Source organism: Rhinolophus sinicus, chromosome 17, assembly GCF_057876585.1.
Source record: "Rhinolophus sinicus isolate RSI-liver-muscle chromosome 17, RSI-T2T, whole genome shotgun sequence".
Lineage (NCBI taxonomy): Eukaryota > Metazoa > Chordata > Mammalia > Chiroptera > Rhinolophidae > Rhinolophus > Rhinolophus sinicus.
The window spans coordinates 198,078,142-198,093,863 of NC_142517.1; the positions used below are offsets into that span (position 1 = coordinate 198,078,142).

The window sequence follows — 15,722 nt, forward strand, 5'->3', positions numbered from 1 at the left end:
CTATATATAACTATATATCTATATCTATATCTATATCTATATCTATATCTATATCTATATCTATATCTATATCTATATCTATATCATCTTCCAATCATATCACAGACCATGCTGATAGCAATCGGTCTGTTGTTAGGACAAGTAGAGTTATCGGACCAAATTAAAGCTGTGTTCTAAAACCTTATGCATTTGCTATACTTTCTTGTTTGCAATAGAAATCTTATATTTATTGGGATATTTTCAGCTGCAAGTAACAGAAAAATCCCCATTCAATCTGGACTAACCATAACAAAATTTATTATCTCTCTTAAGAGGAGTCTAGAGTTGGCTCCAAGTTCGGTTCATCAGGGCCTAGGCTTCACTTCTCTCTTCTCCATGACTTTTTTGGCTCTGCCCTCCTCTGTGTGTTGATTTCATCCCCATGTTTTTAGTAAAATGGCTGTATCACTTCTAGGTATCAAAATGGGACCTGGAAGTCTCCCAAGGAAGAAAAAGGCCCACCTCTTCCAGTGTCTCCTTCTTAAAAGTGAGAAGACATTTCTTTGAAGCCCCAAGTAGACCTTTTCTCACGTTGCAATGGTCAGAATTGGGTACGTGCCCATTTGTAGACCAATATCTTGCAAGGAAAATAGAATTCACATTTTGGGATAGGAACAAATTAGGATTTAGCCCTGGAGCTGGGGGTAGAGTCACCTTTCTCTGAGACATGTAGACATTTGAGCAAATTTGGGTTCTGATAGGATGGGAAAGGGGGAGAAATGGTTTAGGTTGGCAAATCAACGTATCTACTACCCACCTCTTTCAGAACAGATCTTACTGTGCCACTTAAAGTGTTGAAGATTGCTAACCCATTGCTGAGAGAAGGATTACTGTATGTAAAATGCTTTAAATAAGAGCCTGATAGAAACAAAACATAAATGGGTGAGGATGGAGTGGGCGCAGGGGAGCAGTGAGATCAGGTGGGAAAGTGGTCTTATTACCCCCTTTTAAGAGTAAAACTGGAAAACACATCTTTCAGATGGAAATGTCCCCATGAAACTTGGTAGAGACTTATGACATACTTTCTTGTTTCCTTTTCACTTAAGCTATACAGAAGAAAAGTGGGACTGTGAGAAAACATAGCTGAAAGTTGTGAGGAGTTATTTTGAAATTAAGTTGTAAAAGAGAAAAGTCATAATTTCCTAGGCTGAAATAACCACAGCTGGCAGTTGGGAAAAGCAATATAGTTTTTTTAAATTCTAAGTTAGCTTAAAGTCCAAATCTATCTCAAGGAGGCATTGACTTAGAATTAATTATAATTCTGGGTGACTTAGGAAGACTTCTAAACAAATCCCAAGAATAAGGCCAAGTTAAAAATATGATTGATTAAAATAGATATTATTTACTCTTTTTTCTATGTAATTGAATGTGGCTTAGCTAAAAGCTTGCTCCACAAAATTCACTGACTTTATTGGTTACCTTTGTTCAGGTGGAGAATTCCTGTTATACTCTTATAAAGAGTTTGGTAGAAGGATCCCAACTGCATTAGTATCCAAGAGGAAATGCACCCTTCTGTCTGGTGCTGCCACTACAATTCTACAATGGGGAAGGGAGGCAGGCATCACAGGGCTAGGGTGTCACCTCAGGCTTCTCAGTTTCTGTAGGTGTTTCTACCCCTTGATTTGGGTCTGTGATGCTTCTGCAACACAAGTGGTCTGCTTTTCCTTAAGAAGGGTCACCTTCCCACCAACACTGCCGTCCCCTGCCTTGTTTTGCATCTGCTTGTTGCTAAATCTGCCTCATTGAAGCTGACGTCAGTGGAACTTTGAAGCATCTCCTCTTCTTATGTCCAATCACAGCCACTCCATCAATTGTCCATTTTTTAACTTATTGGGAAAGGCCCTGGATTCCTCTACCTCTTTCTAGGCAAGTTTGTTTTCCCACTTAGTTCCATTTTGTTTCTGTCTGTCAAGACAGACCTCTTTCCAGGACCTATTGTTGGTGAGCCAGTCTCGTCACACCCTGTCATCGGGCCCTGTTCATGAAAATTCTCAAGAAGACAGGTGGGACAGTCAGATCTAGCCATGGGCTATCAGAGGAGGTGGCCATTCAGATGGCAAATTCTGAGGGTCCCCAAAGGACTTTGTGCCTTAAGAATTATCAGGAAATTCTCAGATTTTAATGCTGCAGAAATAACTGCAGATAAACTCTAGCAGTTCATAAACAGGGTCCCAGTGAAATTTTTAGGTATGTAAGCTCATCTCCAGCTCTTTCCAATGTCCTGGACATATACCGTGTTTCCCCAAAATAAAACCTAGCTGGACAATCAGCTCTAATGCATCTTTCGGAGCAAAAATTAATATAAGATCCGGTATTACATTATATATGTTATACTATACTATACTATACTATACTATACTATACTATACTATACTATATTATATTATATCTGGTCTTATATTAAAATAAGACCGGGTCTTATATTAATTTTTGCTCCAAAAGATGCATTAGAGCCGATTGTCCGCCTAGGTCTTATTTTCGGGGAAACACGGTAGTAGGAGTCTGGTAAGTGTTGACTGATGGATTGGCCTCTTGCCCTCAAGCAGACATCCTGGGGCTCACACCTTCTCTCTGGTTCCCAGAGCAAGGAAAGCACCCGTATCTCATGTCTCCTAGGCTATGTGCACAGGAGCCAAAGGAAGGGAGCTTGACACTCCTTTTGCAGAATTTCTCCCAGTTCTTCCCTGCCTGGTTAGAGTGCTGGTTGTCGTTTTCCTCCAATGAGGACCCCATCCCTGATGCAGGCTGGTTGCTCCAAGGGTGGGCACTGACCCAAGCTGTGTCATTGAATCCTCAAACCAAAAAATCTTTTCCTTTTCTTAATGTGAGAGGCCAGGCTCTCTTTGAGCCGCTGTAATGTACCCCATAACATTTGGGCTTTTGGAAGCCATATTTCCCACCATTATACTTAAGTACGTACTTGTATAATAGCAGGTATCATTACCATATGCTTTAACTCTCATGTAACTATCAAACCATAACGTTTACAAATAAGTTACAAACAAGACTTAAAAATTAAGATGGTTCAATTTAATGACATTGATTTAATATGATAGAAGAAGAACTGTCATTGGCTGAAACTAAACCTCAAATAGCAGAGTGCCTGTGTAGGGCTCACAGTGCAGGTTCTTGTGAATTTGGGGTTTGGTGCCTCCTCCCCCTGTATGAATTACTGGGAACCCCCATTTGCCAGCACATCACTGCAGCCCCCCATGGCCCTCAGTTGATGAGGAAGTATCATTTAACTTGAAGAACTGCTTCTGGTGTTTTCGATACAAAGAAAGCATCCATTTAATATGAGGTTTCCTTGTGGAGGTTGTTCATACCACACCCAGCTCGTCCGTAAGTTCTAAATATCATTACATTCTTAAACAAGTATAATCATAGCATCATTTATTGATTTTCTTCTATTTGCGGTAAGCAAACTTTATATATCGATACGTACTTACAGCTTTTTAACTCTCTCACAAACTCTGTAAGATAGTATGACTCGCATTTTATGAGTAACAAAATTGAGGGTCAGAGACTTGACTCAGATCACACAGTGAGTGGTGGAGGTGGAGAGTGAACCCAGATCTGTGACTCTCCAAAGCCCCAATCTACCCAATGTACCGTGTTACCCCTCCTGAACCACAAGGTGAAATGAGCATGATTCCTTGCAACATCCCCCCCCTCCCCCAAGGTGACTTAAAGGATAGTGGATGACGATTCTATAAGTTGTTCTTACACAGTTTAAGGATCCTGTCATGCAGGGTGGCCTGCGGGGTCTCTGCTCCCGCTCCCCACATAAGAACGCAGGACATGGTGAGGCCAAAAAGGAACACCCACGGAGCCATAGGTAGGGGAGTCATACCACTATATTCTCGCTGGCGGTTGGGTTGGAGAAACAGGAAGCAGGAGGCACACAATTCTCAACCCTCACTGCGCCGCTTGCTAGCTCAGCCACCATCTTCTTGCTAGCCCCTATTTTTCTGCTAGCGTAGCCATAGCAGTTATATTAGTGGCCAATGGCTCACTGGTTACAGCTGATGGCCATTTACTACCTGAGCCAGCACCTTTCTGTGTGAGGCCGAGAGCCTAGAAACTGCTTTCTGGGGCTCTGTCCCCACAATCCCCACATAACCCCATAAATGGCTCATAATTTGATTTCATGGAAGACTGTAATGATTCAGCCACTTAAAGACGTCAGCATTTCTGCATGAGAAAGATTGTCTCTCTTCAAGCTTTGTGGCTGAGGGGAAGTCAATCAACATATCCTACACTCTGTTTCAAAGTAGTGATTAGATCTGACCCCAAACAGAACAAAAGGAAGTGAATTTAGAGTTAGGATTGATGGGTACCATATGGCCTAAAAAAAAGGAAAAAAAAAATTAGTAACTTTCAGTAGGAGAAACGTAAGCTGGAGTAGCATCCAAAGTTGTACAAACCAAAATTTTAGTCTTGACCACTGTTCTCATGCAGATTACTCTCGTTTTCCTCCCCTGTAATTAATTAGGGTTTAGGCTACAAGAATGAGGGGGGAAACATCAACAGAGTAGAAAGGATGAAAAGTGAAGTGGAGGCCTCATCGAGGTTTGAGTGAAAATTTGGCTCCAAGTTTCTCTACATTTTTTGTGTTTTGTTTCAGACTTCACGGTACTGGAGTTAAAAATATGTATGTGTGTGGTGTTAATGTGTTTAACAGCCTGATTGATTTAACAGATACTCAGTGAGACCGACCAGAGGACCACTCTCTCAATAGCACACGTCACACTTGAGGAACTGGTTTCGCTTCTAGTAGTGGGTGTGTGAGTAAGACGACAACTTCCGTGGCCCTGTTCCTGCCCCGACCCCTCCCCACCCCTGGATTTGCTGATGAGCTGTGCCTGATGGCTGGCGATGGCGCCATTACGAGGGCGGGTGGCTAGGGAAACAGCAGTGCCGTTACGTGTATCACTCTAAATTGAAGTATTGGAAATATAAATAAAAGATTGTCATGGCTGTCTTGGTTTTGAAAGAAAAAAGCTTTTCAACAGCAATGTTATTCAATTCAGCTCCTGCTTTCTTTGCCAGCAGCATCTTGAGGAGAATGGAACTTGAAAAGGGGTGGGGTGGAAGTGGGGCAGCCAGTAGAGTCTCATTAGTCAGCAACTGAAATCATCTGGGGTCAATATGTGGTGTCCCCACATTATGTCTTCATTGCAGCCGAAATGCTGGAGCCCTAAACACATATCAAGCCCTCAGACATAGCCAGAGGACTGACTTGAAAAGTCAATATTCAAAGCACAGAAAAAGCCTTTTCTCTCCTTTAGTTAATTGGAGGTGATTTTTTTTTGGTTCAGGGAGAGCCACGGGCAGCGCTTCCCAATTTAGAAGTGAGGTAATCCGAATCATTCAGCTAAATCTCCCGAAATCTAAACTATATTTCTTTGGGCAGAGGCTGGGAGGATCAATCCTCGATCCTATGGTGTCATCCTTCCATTGGTTTCTGTTCTGCGCGTGTCTGGAGTGTCCCGGCCGGTTTGGTGGGAGCTGGACTGAAGAGTGTTTGGAGTCGGATTGGATGTTGCAGGAAAAGCTGATGGATCCCAGTCGCCTGAGCCAGTGTCTGCATTACCAGCTGGCAGGGAACTGAAGTTACCATTCATGTTATTGGCAGAGCTGTGCCTACTAGTCAGTCTTTGGATGTGAAAACTCGAAAGGACTTTGGAGATTATTTAGATCTTTTTTTTTTTTCATTTAGGTCATTCTTTTCATTTTATAGTCAGGGAGGCAGGCCCAGGCAGAATGAGTGACCAAACCAAGACCACAGAGCCCTCGGTGTAGAAGCATGGTCTGGTGTCTGCTCTCCTGACCTCAGTTTCTTGGCCTGGTTCATCACATCCCTTCTGTTGTGTCTCCTGTAGGGCGTCTCCCGGAGTGTTTGCTGGGACCAGTCCCTGGGATTTGCTGAGCCCTGGTGGTGCCAGCAGGGGCTGGCTGAGGGCAGGGGGTCCTCAAGAAGCAGCTGCCTTCGAGGGACGCCCCCTTTGAGGAGCGGACAAGCTTGTTTAGCACCTTCCAGGAGGTAAAAGAGAATGGAGCCAATTACATGTCCAGAATACTGGAACCTTCTTTTCCACACTCAATTCTCTGGTCTCCCATGGTGTATGAGTTGCTTGTTAAATTAATGTTTGCCTGCCTGGATTGCCAGAGGAGTAGACATTATAGACCAATTAGAGATAAAAATCAAACCAACCAGAGTTGTCCTTTTAAAAATTAAAAGTCCTTTTTATGTGCTGTGGAGGTGTCGGCATTATCATAAAGACTAATTAGGACATTTTACAACATCCTGGTAACGGAGGGAACAATACTGTTGGTAACTTTAAAGATTATTAAGCATCTTTAGCACTTCAGGTCAGATATTTAAGACGCTGCCTGTGCTCACCTGCTGTTGCTGCAGGAAGTATTTTATTGTCTCATAAGAAGAAATGAGCATTTTGAAGGCATAAATGCCCAGCTGTAATGGACGGTCTTTTCCTTTGCAAAGCCCTAAAACAGGGTCTCCAGGAAGAGCTGGCTGTGACTCAAGATGAGATTTGTCACACTGTGTTCGTCAGTGTGCACTGAAGGCCGTTTCCATCTTGACCACCTGGAGGAAAGAGATCTCGAAGGCAGACATTACCAGGAGGGCTTGCTCTGGCATTGGATGCAGGAACAAGGAAACCAGACAGTACATGTTTCTGTTAAGAATGCTGCTTTTCACCTATTGGCAGATGCTTCTCCTGCATTCTAGCAGACAGGTTTGAAAGCACTGAAGGAAGTAAGATGAGGGTCCATGGGACATTTTTTGGGGGAGAGATCTTGTTTCTGTCTGATGCGCCAATTCCTCATAGAAATCACTGTGAATTGGAACACCTTCTTTGGAACTTGACTGAAGACAAAAAGCTGTGGCAGTTACAAGTTGGATGCTTAAATTGCATGCCATTGTCATTTAAAGAAGTGCATATTGTCTGGAAATTCAAATGTCCTTTAACAAATAGGGAAATTGTATCAAGGTCAGACAAAGCAGAAGGGTAAATTTAAGTGTCACGAAAATATCTAAAGCTCTTAAGATCTGTGCAGAGATTTCCAGAAAGCTGAGGAAATCTTAGAGTTCCCAACGGAAGGCTGTGCCTTTACAGTGTTATTTATCTGTGAGAGTGTTAGAAAGGCTTTTGCATTTTCAGTAATTTTAATTGAGACTAAAACCACACAATTAGGTTTCACTTAGTTATCAGTGAGAACAGTAGCTATTTACTTTATAGTCTTAATGATATAACAAGTGTAAAGAAAACAAGGCAGAGTTAAAAGTCAATTCTCAGCTTTGTGCTTTAGGATTTTGCCGTATGAACTATTCACATTAATCGGGGTTTTTGCAGTAAAATTTCAGAATATGATTCTGAAACGTTACCATTTCCTACTGACTGCTCTGCCATACTCCAATTTTCAAACAATTTCTCCTTTTAAAAGATTATTTAAAAGGTAAATATATTGCAATCTTAGCAGAATCTGAAAAAAAAAATCACCGATGTATACTACCCACACAAACATTGTTAATGTTTTGGTGTATTTCTTTTCACCTTTTCCCCCTTATGAATCATTTTATTTAAGATTTACGTAATTGTAACCACCGTATTTACACAGTTTTATATCCTGCCCTTTTCACCTTATGTATCGTAACCTTTATCCATGTTATTTTATGGTATTTGTAAACATAATGTTTAATGGCCTCATAATCTGTTACTAAGTAAATATATATATTATAGTTTGCTTAACCAGTCCCCTCTTTTAGGCCTGTAGGTTTCCAGTTTTTTTTAAAATTTATTTTGTGGGTGGGGTGGGGGCGGTGTTACACCGCTAGCAAGACGAGAAATTTGGTTTGAAACCCTTACCTAAATTTGTGTTTGTCTGCCATCTAATATGCAGTGTATGAAAGTGTGTTTCATCTATTCCAGCCAACATGGGTCCTGCTTCATATTTGAAAATACTTAGCTAATTTGATAGATCACAATAGTATTTTGCATTAACTTGCATATCTTTTGATTACTACTCAGGCTCTGTTTTCCATATTTTGTCAACTAGTTGTACTTCCTTAATTATGCAAATTTATTTCTCAGTTTACCTCTTCATTTATTTTATCTTAACATATATCATACATACATACATACATACATACATACATACATACAGAGGCTTAAAACTTTTATGCAGTTAAATCTGTGTTGCTTCTCTCTGTGGCTTTTTCTAAGCTTTTAAGCTTAGAAATTCCTCTTCACTCCAGAGGTTTGACAAATATTCAATTCAGTTGCCTTTTAGTTTCTGTGCCTTAATCCTTTTATATTTTACTCTTTAGTGCATCTGGTATTTATTTTTGTATACGGTGTGGGATGTAGATATAAATTGTTCTGCTTTCCAAATTGTGAACTTATTTGGTTGACTGAATTCCTCTGCTTTTGTGACTTGTGATGTCTTCTTTATCATATATGAATTTTTTTTATTGTAGATTTACGGTATTTTTCATAGGAAGTATACCAAAAGCCATTGACATTAGTCAGTTTTCTTTATGTATTTATTTTTGCATGGTGGCAGATTATTTTGACTAGACAGTTATGTGACTTGCTTTGGAGTCAAAGAAACGGGGTAATTGTGCACAATAGCCTGTGCTATGTGGGGAGCACTCTGAAGGTTCAGAAAGAGCAGAGTCTAGAGCACCCTGTCTGAATGAGGGGTGCTTGTCAAATAGCTTAAAAACTATATACAACCTTGGGCTCCACTAATGGCGATTTTCACTTTGTAGGTCTGAGGTGGGACCTCAACATCTTTGTTTTCAAAAAATTGCACAGGTGAGTCTGATGTGTATCCCCAGTTGAGAACCATAGTCTAGAGTAGGGGGTCAGCAAATGATAGACCACAGGCCAAATCCAGCCCCCCACCTGTTTTTGTATGGCCCATGAGCTAAGAACGGTTTTTACATTTTTAAATGGTTTAAAAATTTTTTTAAATAATATTTTGTGACATGTGAAAATAACATGAAATTCAAATTGCAGTGTCCAAAAATAAAGTTTTATTGGAATACACCCATGCTCATATATTTATGTGTTGGCTATGGCTGTTTTCCTGCTACAATGGCTGGCAAAGTGGAGTAGTTATGGCAGAGGTTGCATGACCTGCAAAGCCAAACATATTTACCATCTGGCATGGTATGGGGAAAGTTTGTGACCCCTGGCTTAGAGTACTGAAATAAGAATTAGAGTTACTTGGTTCTAGGTTATTGCTGAAATGCTGTCCCAGAATGTTTAATTGTTGTTCATTGAAGAAGCAGAATGATTACAGTTATATCAGGGTCTAAGGGCAAGAAACAGTGCTGAAAGAGATTGTAAATTGCAAATTTCCCATTTCTTACAATAGGGCGAAATCCTGCAATCCTGCTGCAAAATAGCCAAAAATGCTGCATGAAATAAGCCACTCTTTAAATGTATGGCTGAATTGGAAAGAAAATAAAGGTAACTCTCAGAGGCATCAAACCAGGTAGAAAAACAAACCCAGATACTGCAGACTCGAAAGGTCCGCTGGCCTGTGCACATCCAAGCCAAACAAGACATGAATAGGAGATTGCAGCAAAGAAAGTCCAGGTCTATTTAAAAAATTGGCACGAAGCCCAGAGGTACAGGTGAGCTGGTGCTCTTAAACACCTGTCCTGATGTCTTCTAGTTTCTGGGTTATGTAAGGGAAAAATCATTAATCATGGTTACTATGGGACCAGGGGTCGTGGGCTGTACTGATTGGTCAGGACTAACGCAGGGGCCAGTTGACCCTCTCATCGTGTCCTGGTGTCTGTCATGGCATTGTTTGGTCTGGTTTCCAGGGGATACGGTCCCTGGGACCATTCTGCTTTCATGAGTCCAGAGCTGAGACATAACTGAGGCCAACATGTTATCTTTGACGAAAACCTTATTTTAGTTTGAGGTTTGACTGTTGTATCTTGGTTATGGGTGATAGACCTGATGCTTTATTCTTAAGTGAGTTTGACGCTGACCAGAATCTAATGTTCTAAGGGCTTAATGATTAAAGGGAGTGGACATCTACGTGCACAGGTAGAAGGATCTGGTGGAAAGAATGCAAATGAGTCATAGTTCTTTTAGGCTAAACAAAGCTAGCTTGGATTAAAGCAAAATGTACGCTAAAGAAATGAGGTTCTTGTGTGGTTACATGAAGAGTGTACTGAAACTAGCAGCTGCCCTAAGCAATCTTCTGATCCTTGCTGACCACTGGGGGAACAGGACAGAAAGCCTTGGGCCAATACAGAGGAGGGAATTGAATTGGAACCCTTTCCTGCACCCAACCCCCAGCACTGGGACTCTTGGAGGACAACATCCTTACTGAGAGTGTGACTAAGGGGGAAAAAGGCACAGAAAGAAGAGAGGCAACAAAAAGCTTGATGTCTCAGTCTTAGGTTCAGGGTTGTGTCAAGGACAGAGTCCTCCCCTGAGGACTCATACCACAAATCTAGCTCTCATGCAGATTTGGGGCCTGGGTTCACACAGTGTGCAAGGTGTGAAGATTCCAAGAATTTAGTTTCATGTAGTTTCAAGTTCGTGGTGACCCTAGGTACCTGGAAGCAACAAATCTATATTTTCTCTGGAAGAATAAACCACTCAACATGCGTCACCTAATTCCCACGTTTAAAGTTACCCCAAGGGAACATGAACTCACAAAATGATAGCTATACAAATAACAAGACACATGAGGGACTAAGGCACCATGAGTGAGCGTTAGAACAAACAACAAATAGCAGAAGCAGTCCCACAAAGACTTCAGATAAAGTAACTACTAGATACAGAATATAAAGTAGCCATGTTTTATCAGTTTAAAGAAATAAAAGAGTAAATCAAAAGTATGCATAAGGAACAAGAGACCATTCAAATGAATGGAGAATGGTGAAATAGAATTTCTAGATATAACAAATATAATAATTAAAATAATATACAGTGTCAATTTGACCCACTGTCTGACCACGGGTGGAGATAAGTTTTGGAATGAACTATAGAGAGCTCTGAAAGACAGGCTGAAGAGTTTGGAACTTATTCTGTGTGCCATGAGGAACCACTGACATCTTTTGGGCAGCAGTGGTCATTGGGGGATTCAGGGTCCCATCTTATTTAATCCCAAGTCTACTATCCTCCACAACACACAGGTATGTACCTTCTTAAAGGACTCAGGAACCTTAAATATTGCACTAAGTTTCAAAGTGAAAATAAGGGGCAATGTGGGCAAGTGGCAAGTACAGTCTTATCACCAAAGGGACAAAGCAACAAATTAATGTGTGTGCTATTGGTGCAAGCGTGGCCACTGAGAGGCAGGAAAAGGAAGAGCAAAAACCAAAGAGAAAGACACCATGGGCTAAGATAGTAGAGAAGTTTTGTAGGCAAATGGAGATTATGGCAGGGTGAGTAGGGAGGTAAGTTACTAATGGTTGAAGGTGAAGGTGGGAGGGAAAATAGTTAAGAATGAACACTTAGAAAGGTAAATGATTGCTAATTAAACCTTGAGACACATAATATCAACACCAGGGAGTTACCAGTAAACCAGATCCAGGCACATAAATGGCTGGGAGAGAAATTTCTCCCATTCATTCTCTTCCTTCTGAAGACCAAAGGCTTGATTTTAAGATCATTCCTAAACTCCTTTGTTAGGATTATTTCTCTAACATCTTATCATTTAAAGTCCCTCAATGAACCCCTTTTGTACATTAATTGCTCTAATTGATGTTACTATTTTGACACTGCAGCTCCACTACCCCAACACCTTGCCCCCACCTTTGGAGCCCTAATTTTTTTTGAAAATTTGCCCAGCCAGCTCTAAAGAGATTTTCTGATTCTGCTTACATCCTGTGTTTTCTGCCTGATCTTTGCAGGTTAATTTCATCGTGAGATGGCATGCAATTAATGTGATTTCTTATGTTAATGAACATACAAGTTATTTAATAATGATGTTAGTGAGGAAAACAGTTATGGTTTAATTGTTACAATCACTATTAAAATAAGTTGAAGGTTCAGTTTATGTCGGTAGTTCAATTAAAAAGAAATTTAAATATAGAATTAAGAGTGAATGGCTGGTAGGTAGGAGACGAAGAATGTGTTAAGACATGTCAAAGTTTACAGCTATCAACCTCACGAGTAACTATGGTACAGGAAAGACTTTGTCACTTAAAGACTTTGTGCAGAGTGATCTTAGGCATCGCTTAAGCAGGACTGCAAGAAAAACACCCCAGTTTGGAAGGACACCTGTGGATAAGGTATTGGTACCTCATGATCGATTCTAATGTCAAGGTCAAGAAAATATCAACATAGAACAAAAGCTATAACAAATCAGGTGATTTGCCTTCTTGGCCACTGAATAGCCATTGCCTTTTGGTAATTCATTTTACCCTTTTTAGTATTTCAATTTCCTCATCTAGCAAAAGAATCTTTAAAATTCTTTGGAAGTGAATATTTGTAGAGGCATTGACACTTTAAAGCAACCAAGGCTATTCACCTTCACTAGAGTTGGCCTCTCCAAGTAGCAATGAATTGTGTGTGTGTGTGTGTATGTGTGCTTCCACATAGACACATGCAGACATGCAACTGTAGGCAAAATTCTATAATTAGTCTATTTGCAACAAGAAATCCTTTTTTTTTTTTTTAAGATTTTCTTGGGGAAGGGGAATAGGACTTTATTGGGGAACAGTGTGTACTTCCAGGCTTTTTTTCCAAGTCAAGTTGTTGTCCTTTCAGTCTTAGTTGTGGAGGGCGCAGCTCAGCTCCAGGTCCAGTTGCCATTGCTAGTTGCAGGGGGCGCAGCCCACCATCCCTTGCGGGAGTCGAAACCGGCAACTTTGTGGTTGAGAGGACTCACTCCAACCAACTGAGCCATCCGGAGCCCAGCTCAAGGTGCCGTGTTCAATTTTAGTAGCAGGGGGCGCTGCGCATTATCCCTTGCAGGACTTAAGGAATTGAACTGGCAGCCTTGTGGTTGAGAGCGCACTGGCCCATGTGGGAATCGAACCAGCAGCCTTCGGAGTTAGGAGCATGGAGCTCTAACCGCCTGAGCCACCAGGCCGGCTCGCTACAAGAAATCTTTGTTTGTAAATGATTTGTCTTAAAATCTCCAAATTAAGACAATGCATTGTGCAAATGATTCGTTGTGAATGGCGAAGCAGGGTCTGAGGGCATGTCTGAGCTGGGAGAAGGAGGGTCATGATCAATAAGCCATGTCTGCCTTGGTCAGCCCTTTGCAATCAGTACAGGCTTTCTCATCTTCTTTATTACATTAAATTTAGTCTCTTTTTTCGCATATCCGTTTTTACTTTGATTGGTTTTCTTTTTGTTCAGTTTGGACTCATAGACTCTTGAACTGGGAGAGAACCTAGAGCTCATCTAGTCCAACCTTATTTTACAGATGAGAAAAACTGAGGACCAGAGAGGGGAAGTTACTTGTCCAAATTTATCAGATCGCTTGGTAGCAGATTTGGAACCAGACTTTCTACCTTTGATTCCTTGTTAGATACTGTCTCCGCTCTCCAGGACTTGTCATAAGATATGCGATAAATAATAGATCAGTTTATATTGGTAAAGCATTTCACAATTTTCAAAACACATTCATATACATTGTCTGGGTCCTATATCACCCAATGAAATAGACTTAAGCATTTTGGTCTGTATTTTAGCTAGATGAGAATCCTGAAATTCACTTGTCCAAGGTCACAAGAAGCCAGTCAGTCTTTCCGGTTCTGGCTTATTGTTCTTGCATTGCTCCATGCTGTAGGAAAATATGGGATGAGACAATAGTGATTTATTTCAAAAACTCAAAAGCAATCTTAAATTTACCTTATAAATATTTTTAAAAATATCAGTCCTTCACATCTGCAGAATCTCCTTTTGGCATGTTTTGCACTCACCCTACACAATGTCTGAGACAGTGATGAGACACAGAGTAACACGTGAGTTGTGAATAGCGTGACTCTAGAAGAACCATTACATGTACTATTCATGGATCAGAAATCTCAGTCTTGTGATGCTAAACTAAGCAGTACCACTAATGAAGCCCTAAGGCCTGTATAGGTATTCAAAGAAGAGAGCAAAACCAGCAAGAATTTGGAAGAAGAAGAATGGAGAAAGTGACCGAGGGGGCAGAGGTCAAAGCAGGGGACCCAAAGATGGGGATTGGCTTTGGGCCACCAGCCATTGCCTTGGGGGAGTGAGAAGTAACTGGTGTCAGAGACTCAAAGTTGGCATTTAGAACTACCCCTTACCCGAGCTCTTTAGTGACCTATGTCCTTGCTTCATTTGGGATGGCCCAGGATAGTAGCCAAAATGAGTGAACATTCAGGTTCTTCCAGGTCCTGGTAGACATGGCCAAAATTAATAAAAAATCAGCTAATAGTTATTCAGGTTGGCTTATAATGACTAAGCTAAGATTTATGGAGTTTACTAAGTGCCAGGCACTGTTCTGAGTACAGATATTACCGAATTCTCACAACGCTATGAAGTAGTTTCCTCCTACACATGAGAAAATTAATGTGCAAAGAAGTGAAGTATCTTGCTCAAGGTCACTTAGCTACTAAGTGGCAGAGGTGGGATTCAAACCTGAGTCCTTGGGAATAATCACCAGGCTACACAGGTAAATGTCAAGTATTCAATGATACCAGAAGGATTGATTACTTGGCCCCTCTAATGACATCATAGCTTGCTCGGCATGCTGCTGTGTTCCATGCTCAAGGTGCAAACTGTGTGCCCAAGTGCAAAGTCAGCCTCAAGGGCTGACTTTGTGCAGAGCGGCCATTCCACAGCCAGTATATCAGTTTTCCAGGCAGCTGTGAAAACCACTTAGCTAAAGGCTGTGCAAGCCACAGCCTCAGCCGTGAGTGTTCGCCATGTGATTTAGAATATGCCAGGCTCAACAGAAGTGTTCTGAAGAGCGTGGGTGTGGTATTTCCAAGCCCCGCTTCATTGCTGTGTTCTGGAGATGTACGATATCATGCCCTTCCACAGGTAGAGAGAGAATCAGTCACCATAGGTGTTAGAATCAGGCCAGGGTTATTGGCCGTTCTGTGAGGGAGGAAAAAGGGATTAGGAGCAAGAGTAATTCTCTGTCCTCATTGATTTCACAGGCTGTTTACTTGCAAGTGTTTCGGCTACTTTCCTTTTGCTTTTCAACACATTTACAGTGAAGGGAAGAGATTTGCTCAATGGTGACTCCAGGAGTCCTGCAGAGCTCAGAGCTGCCAAGGTCAGGAAATGGAACACATGCCTTTCGCCAAGGCAATTTTTTTCCTCATCAGATCAGCGGTCACACAGGGAAAAGGGCCATCGACAGGTCCAGATGCAAGTTTAGTGGTGAGGAAATAGCCACGGCCTCCAATGTGTTGAAGCTTATGATCAGAGCAGCTTGAAATAGTCTGTTTCATTAAAACCGGGGCTGCCTTGAAGTGTTGACTTCTGAGTGCGGGGCTGGAGGAAGGTCAAGTAGAATCTATGTCTTGTTTCTGCTGCAGCTGTGACAAGCCATTATAGGAATCATGAATTCAATTAAAGCAGAGCAATAGGATTGAAATGAAGTACAAATCATCTACTTTCAGGGTTAGGCTATGCAAGATTTCCTTTGTCGTCCCAAGATGATTTGCCACTTTATAGATAACTAAGCTG

General features: G+C 41.3%; 1 long non-coding RNA gene across 1 annotated transcript in view; it reads left to right on the top strand.

The window, feature by feature from the left end:
* Positions 1–9,086, top strand: part of LOC148754908 (uncharacterized) — a 45,145-nt gene extending 36,059 nt beyond the window's left edge. Inside the window, exons 2-3 of the long non-coding RNA XR_016019580.1 lie at positions 5,925–6,085; positions 6,548–9,086. This is a non-coding gene — a long non-coding RNA (uncharacterized LOC148754908). The remainder of the gene's footprint in view (positions 1–5,924; positions 6,086–6,547) is intronic.
* Positions 9,087–15,722: the final 6,636 nt, after the last annotated feature.